Here is a 15626-nt window from a genome sequence, read left to right on the forward strand (position 1 = left end):
TCTGATCACACTGGGTCCATCCTCCCCGGGTTACACACTGTCTGATCACACTGGGTCCATCCTCCCCAGGTTACACACTGTCTGATCACACTGGGTCCATCCTCCCTGGGTTACACACTGTCTGATCTCACTGGGTCCATCCTCCCCGGGTTACACACTGTCTGATCTCACTGGGTCCAGCCTCCCCGGGTTACACACTGTCTGATCACACTGGGTCCATCCTCCCCGGGTTACACACTGTCTGATCACACTGGGTCCATCCTCCCCGGGTTATTCACTGTCTGATCTCACTGGGTCCATCCTCCCCGGGTTACACACTGTCTGATCTCACTGGGTCCATCCTCCCCGGGTTACACACTGTCTGATCACACTGGGTCCATCCTCCCCGGGTTATTCACTGTCTGATTACACTGGGTCCATCCTCCCCGGGTTACACACTGTCTGATCACACTGGGTCCATCCTCCCCGGGTTATTTACTGTCTGATCACACTGGGTCCATCCTCCCCGGGTTACACACTGGGTCCATCCTCCCCGGGTTACACACTGTCTGATCTCACTGGGTCCATCCTCCCCGGGTTACACACTGTCTGATCACACTGGGTCCATCCTCCCCGGGTTACACACTGTCTGATCACACTGGGTCCATCCTCCCCGGGTTACACACTGTCTGATCACACTGGGTCCATCCTCCCCGGGTTATTCACTGTCTGATCTCACTGGGTCCATCCTCCCCGGGTTACACACTGTCTGATCTCACTGGGTCCATACTCCCCGGGTTATTTACTGTCTGATCTCACTGGGTCCATCCTCCCCGGGTTATTTACTGTCTGATCACACTGGGTCCATCCTCCCCGGGTTACACACTGGGTCCATCCTCCCCGGGTTACACACTGTCTGATCTCACTGGGTCCATCCTCCCCGGGTTACACACTGTCTGATCACACTGGGTCCATCCTCCCCGGGTTACACACTGTCTGATCACACTGGGTCCATCCTCCCCGGGTTACACACTGTCTGATCACACTGGGTCCATCCTCCCCGGGTTATTCACTGTCTGATCTCACTGGGTCCATCCTCCCCGGGTTACACACTGTCTGATCTCACTGGGTCCATCCTCCCCGGGTTACACACTGTCTGATCACACTGGGTCCATCCTCCCCGGGTTATTCACTGTCTGATTACACTGGGTCCATCCTCCCCGGGTTACACACTGTCTGATCTCACTGGGTCCATCCTCCCCGGGTTACACACTGTCTGATCACACTGGGTCCATCCTCCCCGGGTTATTTACTGTCTGATCACACTGGGTCCATCCTCCCCGGGTTACACACTGTCTGTTCACACTGGGTCCATCCTCCCCGGGTTACACACTGTCTGATCTCACTGGGTCCATCCTCCCCGGGTTACACACTGTCTGATCACACTGGGTCCATCCTCCCCGGGTTACACACTGTCTGATTACACTGGGTCCATCCTCCCCGGGTTACACACTGTCTGTTCACACTGGGTCCATCCTCCCCGGGTTACACACTGTCTGATCTCACTGGGTCCATCCTCCCCGGGTTACACACTGTCTGATTACACTGGGTCCATCCTCCCCGGGTGACACACTGTCTGATCACACTGGGTCCATCCTCCCCGGGTTACACACTGTCTGATCACACTGGGTCCATCCTCCCCGGGTTACACACTGTCTGATTACACTGGGTCCATCCTCCCCGGGTTACACACTGTCTGATCACACTGGGTCCATCCTCCCCGGGTTACACACTGTCTGATCACACTGGGTCCATCCTCCCCGGGTTACACACTGTCTGATCACACTGGGTCCATCCTCCCCGGGTTACACACTGTCTGATCTCACTGGGTCCATCCTCCCCGGGTTACTCACTGTCTGATCACACTGGGTCCATCCTCCCCGGGTTACACACTGTCTGATCACACTGGGTCCATCCTCCCCGGGTTACACACTGTCTGATCACACTGGGTCCATCCTCCCCGGGTTACACACTGTCTGATCACACTGGGTCCATCCTCCCTGGGTTACACACTGTCTGATCTCACTGGGTCCATCCTCCCCGGGTTACACACTGTCTGATTACACTGGGTCCATCCTCCCCGGGTTACACACTGTCTGATCACACTGGGTCCATCCTCCCCGGGTTACACACTGTCTGATCACACTGGGTCCATCCTCCCCGGGTTACACACTGTCTGATTACACTGGGTCCATCCTCCCCGGGTTACACACTGTCTGATCACACTGGGTCCATCCTCCCCGGGTTACACACTGTCTGATCACACTGGGTCCATCCTCCCCGGGTTACACACTGTCTGATCACACTGGGTCCATGCTCCCCGGGTTACACACTGTCTGATCTCACTGGGTCCATCCTCCCCGGGTTACTCACTGTCTGATCACACTGGGTCCATCCTCCCCGGGTTACACACTGTCTGTTCACACTGGGTCCATCCTCCCCGGGTTACACACTGTCTGATCTCACTGGGTCCATCCTCCCCGGGTTACACACTGTCTGATCACACTGGGTCCATCCTCCCCGGGTTACACACTGTCTGATTACACTGGGTCCATCCTCCCCGGGTTACACACTGTCTGTTCACACTGGGTCCATCCTCCCCGGGTTACACACTGTCTGATCTCACTGGGTCCATCCTCCCCGGGTTACACACTGTCTGATTACACTGGGTCCATCCTCCCCGGGTTACACACTGTCTGATCACACTGGGTCCATCCTCCCCGGGTTACACACTGTCTGATCACACTGGGTCCATCCTCCCCGGGTTACACACTGTCTGATTACACTGGGTCCATCCTCCCCGGGTTACACACTGTCTGATCACACTGGGTCCATCCTCCCCGGGTTACACACTGTCTGATCACACTGGGTCCATCCTCCCCGGGTTACACACTGTCTGATCACACTGGGTCCATCCTCCCCGGGTTACACACTGTCTGATCTCACTGGGTCCATCCTCCCCGGGTTACTCACTGTCTGATCACACTGGGTCCATCCTCCCCGGGTTACACACTGTCTGATCACACTGGGTCCATCCTCCCCGGGTTACACACTGTCTGATCACACTGGGTCCATCCTCCCCGGGTTACACACTGTCTGATCACACTGGGTCCATCCTCCCTGGGTTACACACTGTCTGATCTCACTGGGTCCATACTCCCCGGGTTACACACTGTCTGATTACACTGGGTCCATCCTCCCCGGGTTACACACTGTCTGATCACACTGGGTCCATCCTCCCCGGGTTACACACTGTCTGATCACACTGGGTCCATCCTCCCCGGGTTACACACTGTCTGATTACACTGGGTCCATCCTCCCCGGGTTACACACTGTCTGATCACACTGGGTCCATCCTCCCCGGGTTACACACTGTCTGATCACACTGGGTCCATCCTCCCCGGGTTACACACTGTCTGATCTCACTGGGTCCATCCTCCCCGGGTTACTCACTGTCTGATCACACTGGGTCCATCCTCCCCGGGTTACACACTGTCTGATCACACTGGGTCCATCCTCCCCGGGTTACACACTGTCTGATCACACTGGGTCCATCCTCCCCGGGTTACACACTGTCTGATCTCACTGGGTCCATCCTCCCCGGGTTACTCACTGTCTGATCACACTGGGTCCATCCTCCCCGGGTTACACACTGTCTGATCACACTGGGTCCATCCTCCCCGGGTTACACACTGTCTGATCACACTGGGTCCATCCTCCCCGGGTTACACACTGTCTGATCACACTGGGTCCATCCTCCCCGGGTTACACACTGTCTGATCACACTGGGTCCATCCTCCCCGGGTTACACACTGTCTGATCACACTGGGTCCATCCTCCCCGGGTTACACACTGTCTGATCACACTGGGTCCATCCTCCCCGGGTTACACACTGTCTGATCACACTGGGTCCATCCTCCCCGGGTTACACACTGTCTGATCACACTGGGTCCATCCTCCCCGGGTTACACACTGTCTGATCACACTGGGTCCATCCTCCCCGGGTTACACACTGTCTGATCACACTGGGTCCATCCTCCCCGGGTTACACACTGTCTGATCACATTGGGTCCATCCTCCCCGGGTTACACACTGTCTGATCACACTGGGTCCATCCTCCCCGGGTTACACACTATCTGATCACACTGGGTCCATCCTCCCCGGGTTACACACTGTCTGATCTCACTGGGTCCATCCTCCCCGGGTTACACACTGTCTGATCTCACTGGGCCCATCCTCCCCGGGTTACACACTGTCTGATCACACTGGGTCCATCCTCCCCGGGTTACACACTGTCTGATCACACTGGGTCCATCCTCCCTGGGTTACACACTGTCTGATCACACTGGGTCCATCCTCCCCGGGTTATTCACTGTCTGATCACACTGGGTCCATCCTCCCCGGGTTATTCACTGTCTTGTTTTTCTGTGGTTTCCGCATTTTTATTTCTGGAGTTTTTCTCAGGTAATTTAACTCACCCCGGACTATTCGCTGTAATTATGCCAAAACACTAACACTAGATATTAACACTGTAATGTTATAAACAATGATTTATATTGACATTAGATGTGATTCTATTTCTCACCGTTAATCACGGAGCTGCGCGCGACATCAATCACCGGAAACCCCCGGTTCAGGGCCTGGTAAATAAAACAGCGCCTGCGCGGTGAGGGGGTTATCACATTGCGCCTGCGCGGGGAGTGGGTATCACATTGCGCCTGCGCGGTGAGGCGGTTATCACAGTGCGCCTGCGCGGAGATGGTGTTGTCACACTGCGCCTGCGTGTGGAGTGTGTTTTCATCGATCTTCACTGAAATTCAGTATCAAACTGCTGCAAGGGAGCCATCCAGTGACACTTGGGTTAGAGTGAGAGGAAATCAGCCAGGGATCCTGCTCCTGATCCCTGTCCTTTCACTCCTAAATTGGACAGAGAGGAAGTCAGCCAGGGATCCTGCTCCTGATCACAGTCCAGTGATCCCTGTGTTAGAGAGGGGGAATTCAGCCAGGATTTCTGCTCCTGATCACAGTCCAGTGATCCCTGTGTTAGAGAGGGGGAATTCAGCCAGGATTGCTGCTCCTGATCACAGTCCAGTGATCCCTGTGTTAGAGAGGGGGAATTCAGCCAGGATTTCTGCTCCTGATCACAGTCCAGTGATCCCTGTGTTAGAGAGGGGGAATTCAGCCAGGATTGCTGCTCCTGATCACAGTCCAGTGATCCCTGTGTTAGAGAGGGGGAATTCAGCCAGGATTTCTGCTCCTGATCACAGTCCAGTGATCCCTGTGTTAGAGAGGGGGAATTCAGCCAGGATTTCTGCTCCTGATCACAGTCCAGTGATCCCTGTGTTAGAGAGGGGGAATTCAGCCAGGATTTCTGCTCCTGATCATTGTCCAGTGACCTCTGGTTTAGAGAGAGTGGGAAATGAGCCAGGGTTCCTACTCCCAATCCCTGTCCTGTGATTCCTCAGTTAGAGAGCGGGGGAAATCTGCCAGGGTTCCTGCTCCTGATCACTGTCCAGTGACCCCTGGGTTCAAGAGAGGGGATATCAACCAGATTTCCTGCTCCTGATCACTGTCCAGTGATCCCCGGGTTAGAGAGAGGGGATATCAACCAGGTTTCCTGCTCCTGATCACTGACCAGTGGCCCCTATTTTAGAGAGATAGGGTAAATCAGCCAAGGTTCCTGATCTAATATCTATCCAGTGACCTCTGCGTTAGAGGGAGAGGAAACCAGCCAGGGTTCCTGCTCCTGATCACTGTCCAGTGATCCCTGTGTTAGAGAGGGGGGAATTCAGCCAGGGTTCCTTCTTTTGATCACTGTCCTGTGAATCCTGAGTTAGGGAGAGGGGAAATCAGCCAGGGTTCCTTCTCCTGATCCCTGCCCAGGGATCCCTGTGTTAGAGAGAGGGGGAATTCAGCCAGGATTTCGGCTCCTGATCACTGTCAAGTGACTCCTGGGTTAGATCCTGCAAAATCAGCCAGGGTTCCTGCTCCTAATCAATGTCCAGTGATCCATGCGTCAGAGAGCGGAAAAACATCCAGGGTTCCTACTCCTTATTACTGTCCAGTGACCCCTTGTTCAGAGAGAGAGGGGAAATCAGCCAGGGTTCCTGCTCCTGATCAATGTCCAGTGACCCCTTATTCAGAAAGAGAGGGGAACGCATCCAGGGTTCTTGCTCCTGACCATTGCCCTGTGACTCCTGGGCTAGAAAGAGTGGGAAATGAGCCTGAGTTCCTGCTCCCGATCCCTGTCCTGTGATTCCTCAGTTAGTGAGAAGGGAGAAATCAGGCAGGGTTCCTGCTCCAGATCATTGTCCAATGGCTCCTGAGGTAGAGAGAGAGGGGAACTCAGCCAGGGTTCCTTTTCCTGTTCACTATCCATTTACCCCTGGGTTTCAGAGAGGGGGAATCAGCCAAGATTCCTGCTCCTGATCCCTGCCCAGTGACCCTTTTGTTGGAGAGAAGCCAAATCCGCCAGGGTTCCTGCTCCTGATCACTGTCCAGTGACTCATGGGATGGAGAGAGGGTGCAATGTGCCAGTGTTCCTGCTCCTGATCACTCTCCAGTGAGCTCTGGGTTAGAGAGTGGGGAAATCAGCCAGGGTTCCTACTCCTGATCACTCTCCAGTGAGCTCTGGGTTAGAGAGAAGGGTTAAATCATCCCGGGTTCCTGCTCGTTATCACTGTTCTGTTATTCCTTGGTTAGAGAGTGGCAAAATCAGCCATGGTTCCTGCTTCTGATCACTGTCCAGTGATCCCTGGTTAGACAGTGGGGAAATCAGCAAAGGTTTTGCTCCTCATCACTGTCCAGTGACCCCGCTTTTAGAGAGATCTGCCATGGTTCCAGCTCCTGATCACATAGAAACATAGAAAATAGGAGCAGGAGTAGGCCATTCGGCCCTTCGGGCCTGCTCCACCATTGAAAAAAAGATCATGGCTGAACGTCTAATTCAGTACCCTGTTCCTGCTTTCTCCCCATATCCCTTGATCCCTTTGGCATCAAGAAAGATATCTATCTCCTTCTTGAATATATTTAATGACTTGGCCTCCACTGACTTCTGCACTAGAGAGTTCCACAGGTTCACCACCCTCTGAGTAAAGAAATTTCTCCTCATCTCGATTCTAAATGTCATACCCCATATCCTGAGACTGTGATCCCTGGTTCTGGATTGCCCAGCCATCAGGAACATCCTCCCTGCATCTAGCCTGTCTAGTCCTGTTAGAATTTTATAGGTTTCTATGAGATCCCCTCTCATTCTTCTAAACTCTAGTGAATATAGGCCTAGTCGACCCAATCGCTCCTCATACGTCAATCCTGCCATCCCAGGAATCAGCCTAGTAAATCTTCTTTGCACTCCCTCCATGGCAAGAACATCCTTCCTAAGATAAGGAGACCAAAACTGCACACAATACTCCAGATGTGGTCTCACCAAGGCCTATATAACTGCAGTAAGACATCCTTGCTCCTGTACTCAAATCCTCATGCAATGAAGGCCAACATACCATTCGCCTTCCTAACTGCTTGCTGCACCTGAATGCTTGCCTTTAGCGACTGTTGTATGAGAACACCCAGGTCTCACTGCATATTCCCCTCTCTCAGTTTATTCATTCAGATGATAATCTGCCTTCCTGTTTTTGCTACCAAAGTGGATAACCTCACATTTATCCACGTTATACTGCATCTGCCATGCATTAGCCCACTCACTCAACTTGTCTAAATCACCCTGAAGCCTCTCTGCATCCTCCTCACAACTCACCTTCCCACCCAGTTTTGTGTCATCTGCAAATTTGGAGATATTACATTTAGTTCCTTCATCTAAATCATCAATATATATTGTGAATAGCTGGGGTCCCAGCACCGATCCCTGCCGTACCCCACTAGTCATTGTCTGCCATTTGGAAAACGACCCATTTATCCCTACTCTTTGTTTCCTGTCTGCCAACCAATTTTCTGTCCATCGCAATACACTACCCCCAATCCCATGCGTTTTAATTTTACATGCTAATTTCTTATGTGGGACTTTGTGAAAAGCCTTCTGAAAGTCCAAATAAACCACATCCACTGGCTCCCCCTCATCAACTCTACTAGTTACATCCTTGAAGAATTCTAGTAGATCTGTCAAGTATGATTTCCCTTTCATAAATCCATGCTGACTCTGTCCGATTCTACCACTGTTCTCTATAAAATCTTTGATAATTTTCCCCACTACTGACGCAGGCTGACTGGTCTATAATTCTCTGCTTTCTCTCTACCTCCCTTTTTAAGTAGTGTGGTTACATTAGCTATCCTCCAATCTGTAGGAACTGTTCCAGAGTCTATAGAATCTTGGAAGATGACCATCAATGCATCCACTATTTCTAGGGCCACTTCCTTAAGTACTCTGGGATGCATACCATCAGGCCATGGAGATTTATGAGCCTTCAATCCCATCAATTTCCCCAACACCATTTCTCTACTAATACTGATTTCCTTCAGTTCCTCTCTCTCACTAAGCCCTGTGTTCCCCAATATTTCTGGTATGATATTTGCGTCCTCCTAGTCATTTAGTTGGTCAGCCATTTCTTTGTTCCCCGTAATAAATTCCCCTGTTTCTGACTGTAAGGGACCGACATTTGTCTTCACCAATCTTTTTCTCTTCACATACCTATAGAAACTTTTACAGTCAGTTTTTATGTTCCCCGCAAGCTTGCTCTCGTACTCTGTTTTCCCCCTTCTTAATCAATCCCTTGGTCCTCCTTTGCTGAATTCTAAACTGCTCCCAATCCTCAGAGGGAGGTTCACTAGAGTGTTTGTGGAGGGCTTAAACTAAATAGGCAAGGGGGAATGTGCAGCAACATATAGCACTAGAAAAGAGGAATAAGGTGCATAATGTGAGAGTGTTTGACAATAATATAGAAGGGAGTAGTTCCATATTAGATTGGAGCAGACTGAGAAGGGTTACGAACACTGTAAAGATAGGATTACAATGCATGTATGTAAAAGCATAAAGTGTCGTGAGTAAGGTTGGTGAGCCACAAGCACAAGTAGCAGCATGGGAATATGAAGTAGTGGCAACAACAAAAACTGTGGCTTAAAATGGTGAGGACTGCGCACTTGACTTACAAAGATATATTCCGCAAGATTCCTAGCCTCTGATCTGCTCATGTAGCCACAGTACTACAGTTCAGTTTCTGGTCAATGGTAGCTGCTCGGATGTTGATAGTGGGGGATTCAGTGATCGTAATGCCATTGAATGTCAAGGGGAGATAGTTCGATTCTCCCTTGTTTGAGTCATTATCTGGCACTTGTGTGGTGCAAATGTTATTTGCCACTTATCAGCCCAAGTCTGTATATTGTCCAGGTCTTGCTGCACTTTTACACAGGCTGCTTCAGTATCTGAGGAGTCATGAATTGTGCAATGATCAACAAACATCCCCACTTCTGACCTTATGATTGAAGGAAGGTCATTGCTGAAGCAGCTGAAGATGGTTGGGCCTAGGACAATACCCTGAGAAACTCCTGCAGTGATTTTCTGAAACTGAGACGATATTTGTGGAGCCACCTCCTCCAGTTAGTTGTTTAATTGTCCACCACCACTCACAGCTGGATGTGGCAGGACTGCAGAGCTTAGATCTGATCTGTTGGTTATGGATTGCTTAGCTCTGTCTATCACATGCTGCTTATGCAGTTTGGCACACATGTAGCCCTGTGTTGTAGCTTCATGAGGTTGGCACCTCATTTTGAGGTATACCTGGTGTTGCTCCTGGCATGCCCTCCTGCATACTTCATTGAACCAGGGTTGGTCTCCTGGCTTGATGGTAATGGTAGAGTGGGGGATATGCTGGGCCATGAGGTTACAGATTGTGGTTGAGTACAATTCTGCTGCTGCTGATGGCCCACAGCGCCTCATGGCTGCTTCATCAATGACTTTCCCTCCATCCTAATGTCAGAAGTGGGGATTATCGCTAATGATTGCACCGTGTTCAGGATCATTTATGACTCCTCAGATACTGAAACAGTCCGTGTCTAGTTCCAGCAAGACCTGGACAGCATCCAGGCTTGGGCTGATAAATGGCAAGTATCATTCGTACCGCACCAGTGCCAGGCAATGACCATCTCAAACAAGAGAGAATCCAATCATCTCCCCTTGACGTTCAATGGCGTGACCATTGCTGAGCTCCCTACTATTAATATCCTGTGGATTACCATTGACCAGAAAATGAACTGCACCAGCCACATAAATACTGTGGCTACAAAAGCAGGTCAGAGGCGAGCAATTCCATGATGAGTAACCCACCTCCTGTCACCCCAATGTCTGTCCACCATCGACAAGGCACAAGTCAGGAGTGTGATGGAAGACTTTGCACTTGCCTGGATAGGTGCAGCTCCAACAACACTCAAGAAGCTCGACGCCATCAAGAACCAAACGACCCGCATAATTGACACTCCATTTACCACCTTGAACATTCACTCCCTGCACCACCAACGCACAGTGGCAGCAGTGTGTACCATTTACAAGACGCACTGCAGCAACTCACCAAGCCTCCTTTAACAATACCTTCCAAACGCATGACCTCTACCACCTAGAAGGACAAGTGCAGCAGTTGCATGGGAGCACCACCACCTGCAAGTTCCCCTCCAAGCCACACAGCATCCTGACTTGGAACTATATCATCATTCCTTCACTGTTGGTGGGTCAAAACCCTGGAACAGCACTGTTGATGTATCTACACCCCAAGGACTGCAGCGGTTCAGGAAGGCAGCTCACCACCACCTTCTCAAGGGCAGTTAGGGATGGGCAATAAATGCTGGCCTAGCTAATGAGGTCCACATACCAGGAACGAATTAAAAAAACACAAATAAGGCTTTCCCTGATTCCACAAGGGCTTTCTATTATGTGTGCAGATTTTGAAAGTTGTATTCTTCTAATTTCACTACCAACGATCAGCTGGAAGTTCTTCTGAATTATTTTAACAAGTCCCAAATGGTTAATTTTATCTGATCCTTGTTCTGTGAGATTGAGAACTCCGCCCTCTGTGTAAAAGCTGTTACCAGCCCTCAGGATGGATTTTAACTCAAACCTTCCTCATTTGCTTCAGGTCAGGGCAGATTCCTTTCTGTTCATTCAAATTTTACATTTTGCTGCCACGTCCAACTGTAAACAAAGTTAGTTATAAGTGTTCCTTTTTCTCTTGTTGCAGGAAAGTGCAGAAACATTTGTTAAAGTTCCCATGGTGCTGCTACCTGCTGATAATCTGGTTAGTTAGTTATCAAATAATGATTAGGAATGCGGCCTCCTACCTGTTGCTGATTTGTGGAGTTAGTTATGATATAAAAATTAATAATTTGTTTCTCCCTTCTCTATGAGAAAGCTGCTTTCAGCTTGAAACCAATTTAGATTAGATTAGATTAGAGATACAGCACTGAAACAGGCCCTTCGGCCCAATGAGTCTGTGCCGACCATCAACCACCCATTTATACTAATCCTACACTAACCCCATATTCCTACCAAACATCCCCACCTGTCCCTATATTTCCCTACCACCTACCTATACTAGTGACAATTTATAATGGCCAATTTACCTACCAACCTGTAAGTCTTTTGGCTTGTGGGAGGAAACCGGAGCACCCGGAGAAAACCCACGCAGACACAGGGAGAACTTGCAAACTCCACACAGGCAGTACCCAGAATCGAACCTGGGTCCCTGGAGCTGTGAGGCTGTAGGGCTAACCACTGCGCCACTGTGCCTCAAATTTGTTTATCTCTAAAGGGAGAGGCCTCTCGTGTATTTTCCAGGTAGCTTGGGCATTAACAGCTTCATTAACAAGAAGTATTGCCCAGCAAAACACAAGTTTCTGCAATATTGTCCGACCTAATTCACATCATTTACTCAAAGCGTTAAAATGACTGCTGCGCTGAAATGCACAGAGATACAGCAACTGAAACAGCATCTCAAACTAATACAATGCAAAATAATAGATCATGTGAAACTAATTCAGTCCTCAAACTAATACAGCACCTCAAATTCATACAACCCCTCATACTTAAAAAGAAACTCAAACTAATAAAGCACCACAGGTTAATGCATCACTTCCACTTAATACAACCCCTCAAACTAATGCAGTACACCAAATTAAGACAGCATAGAATTATAGAATAATTGAAATTTACAGCAAAGATGGAGGCTATTCGGCCCATTGTGGCAATGCTAGACAAAAAAAAACAGCCTAATCCCGCTTGCCAGCTCTTTGTCTGTAGCCCTATAAGTTACGGTACCTCAAATATTTTCACCCAGAGGGTGATGGGGTCTGGAACCTGCGGTCTGAAAATGTGGTAGAGACAGAAACCCTCATCGCATTAAAAAAAACATTTGAATATGCAGTTGAGGTGTTGTAACGCATAGGGCTATGGACAAAGAGCTGAAAGGTGGGGTTAGGCTGGATAGATCCTTTATGGCTAGTGCAGACATGATGGACTGAATGGCCTCCTTCTGTGCTGCAATGTTTCGAACTGGGTTGTTTTGAGCGAGTTAACGGCGGACAGAAGACACATCACTAAAATATGGGAGGGAAGGACAGAATATGTCGGCCAATGTGAGCAGGAAGTGAGCCACCTCTGGGTTTATCATTTCTCTGACTCTTTCCCTGTGAGATGCCATACTGTGTGATAAATATTGACACCATGTAAAGTACAATGCAGCCTCCTGTAATGAACGTATTCAGGTCATTCATCAGGACAGTGGAGAGGAATGTTGTCTAACGTACAATGTATCATTCAAGCTGTGCCGTATTCTAACTCGCACCAAATCCCATTCACCCATCACCACCTGTGCTCCCCGATATACATTGGTTCCTGGTCCAGCAACACCTGGATTTTAAATTTCTCATCCTGGTTTTCAAATCCGTCCATGGAACTCTCTCCTCCCCCTATCTCTGTAACCTCCTCCAGCCCCAACAAGCCTCTCTATCCGTGTTACCTGCTCCCTCTCCTACAGCACTCCCTATCTCTGTACCCTCGTCCAGGACTACAGCCTCTCAATCTCTGTGACCTCCTCCAGCCCTAACTCTGGAGCCTCCTCCAACCCTGCCACCCCTCTAAGATCACTGTGCTCCTCCAATTCCGACCGTCTGCATTCCCGATTTCCATCACCCCTACATTGGCAGCCGTGCCTTCAGCCGTTGAAGCCCTGAGCTCTGGAATTCCCTTCTTAAACCTCCGCACCAACATACTCTCTATTTTGTTTCAAGTGTCCAGGCTCTTTATATATTTCATTTGCATGGCTGAGTATGGGCAATAACTGAAAGGGGCTGACTCGTTCCCACCTTGCATGGGGATTCTTGGGTTAGAAAGAACATTGTTCTCCACCTCACTCTTTAAGATGCTCCTTAAAACCTTTCTCTTTAAACAAGCTTTTGGTCACCTCTGCTGATATTGCGTTATGTGGCTCGGTGTCAAATATTTCTCTGAGTACTGCTTGACTCAGGCATGGTGGGACGTTTTTAACTGTGTTAAAGGTGCTATGTAAATGCAGATCGGCTGTTGTTGGCGCTGTGAGCAGGCAGCCATTGATATTAATGTAGATAGAGTGAGGGATATTTGTAATGCTGGCAAAACTGTGTGCCGGATTTTGTTGCACAGATGCCGGTCCCGCCATCGGGAAAGGAAGCGAATGTGCGCTGCATGTTGCTTGGAGCATCCAGCCACACACAATGCAGTGGCAGCCAGCCAATTAAGGGCCATGAGGTGTACAGGCAGACCAATTCTGTGGTCAGTGGTAGGAGCAGAGGTGGACACCCCAGCATCAGTTGATGTCAGGGCAGGTGCTGGTGCCAGTTTCAAAGGGCTGCCAGCCTTGCATTCAACCTTGCTGTCTGCAGTCACAGGCATGCCAGAGTCCGCACATGGCCCCAGTGAATCTCTGGAATGACCCAGAGATGTAGAACTTCATCAACGCGATGACCTTCAGCAGGACTGGCATTCAATTCACACCAGCTCCGCTGGGGCACATTTCATCCCGCATCATTGCGCATAGATAGTGACGGCCTCCCCGGAGAGGTACAGTCTTCATTGGCGCTGCCTCTTGGATAGCTGCAGGTATCTATGCCTCGACCTGTAGATCCTCACTGAGGAAACCTCCTTCCAAGTGGGGGAGCCACCTGTCTTTCCCCTCTGTGCCCTTCTCCGCCACCTGGAGGCCACTCCAGATCCTGCTGGATGCTCACAGGTCGTTGCGGTGCTGATGCAAGTGCCTGGCACTCTCGATCACTCTGCTGCACCTCCTCTTCAATGGGGTCCCAGAAACCTGGATGACTGAGGCCCATGATAGGTGGCCTCTCCCTGAATGCTAGTCCTTCACTGCCAGCAGCCCCTCAGCCCCACCTTCACCCCACTTTTGTACTTAGCTGAGGTGGCACTTGCCCATTGTCCCCCTTGCAACGGCCGCACCTGCAGCTCAGATACACTTGCCCTCACTCCTCATGCAATGTGGAATGCCTTCCCATTGTCACCCAGCCCAGCAGTCGATAGTTGCCCTCCTGATGGCCTTACTTAATAGGCAGCCATGCTCTTCCACGTGTCTCTGAAGCCTCGTGAATCCCGTGCGCCATTTGTAAAATGCATTCCCGACCAGAAAATCGCTTTCAATTGGCCTCTTAACTATTTTAATAACCTGCCCACTATTTAGTCTAATCCCACTTTCGAGCTCTTGGTCAATAGTTTACAGCACCTGAAGTGCATTTCCAAGCGTCTTTCGTTCTAACATGCACTGAGGGTTTCTGCATCCACCACTCTTTCAGGCAGTGTGATCCAGATCCCTCGAGGTGACAATATTTCTCCTCAACTCCCCTCTACCCCTTCTGTCAATTATTTTAAGTCTATAGCCCCTTGTTGTTGATCTCTATGCAAAGGGAAATTGGTTCTTCCTATGCACCCTCTGCAGGGCTGTGATAATTGAATACACTGCAATTAAATCTCCCCTCATCCTCCTCTGTTCCAAAGACAACACTCTCTGTCTATACAATCTTTCCTCGTCGTTAAAGTTCTCCAGTCCAGGCAACATTCTCTGTAAATCTCCTTTGTACCCTCTCTAGTGTGATCACATGCTTCCTGTAATGTGGTGATCAGAACTGTACACAGTTCTCGAGCTGTGGTCTGGAGCGTTCAGCACAGAGTCGTCACAAATGGAATGCATTGCATTTGTGGGAAAGTTGGGAATTTGCGGCGTGGAAATTCGGAGCAGAGGGAAAAGCTGCTTTTTTGTCTCCAATACTTTAGTAGTTTGTGTTTACAGGTAAATATTTAACTTAATCTACCAATAACTTAAACTAGATCAAATAATTAGTAAAGAAAAACTTTTCGGCCATTTTGTGTTCTTCTATTTTGCTTGATATTGTGTGTTGGTCTTGAAGCAGTATTTGTGGAATTAAAAAAAATAGAGTCTTGAATATTTATAACTGCTTTCAGAATACACCGGACGTCCCTTACAATCCTTACTACCAAAGTGAACAACCTCACACTTCGGAACATTATCCTCTATCTGCCTTCTTGCTACACACTCACTTAACCTGTCTATATCTTGTTGCAGCCTCTTTGTGTCCTCCTGACAGTTTAC

The 15626-nt window shown here is 49.6% G+C and overlaps 1 protein-coding gene across 2 annotated transcripts in view; it reads right to left on the reverse strand.

The window, feature by feature from the left end:
• The window catches only part of LOC137385136 (NACHT, LRR and PYD domains-containing protein 3-like), a 116370-nt gene extending 111679 nt beyond the window's left edge, over positions 1 to 4691 (reverse strand). For both annotated transcript variants that reach the window (XM_068059978.1, XM_068059976.1), the window contains exon 1: positions 4625 to 4691. The gene's annotated coding sequence lies outside the window, so the exon portion shown is untranslated. The remainder of the gene's footprint in view (positions 1 to 4624) is intronic.
• Positions 4692 to 15626: the final 10935 nt, after the last annotated feature.

This window comes from Heterodontus francisci, chromosome 28 (assembly GCF_036365525.1).
Source record: "Heterodontus francisci isolate sHetFra1 chromosome 28, sHetFra1.hap1, whole genome shotgun sequence".
In the NCBI taxonomy this organism is placed as follows: domain Eukaryota; kingdom Metazoa; phylum Chordata; class Chondrichthyes; order Heterodontiformes; family Heterodontidae; genus Heterodontus; species Heterodontus francisci.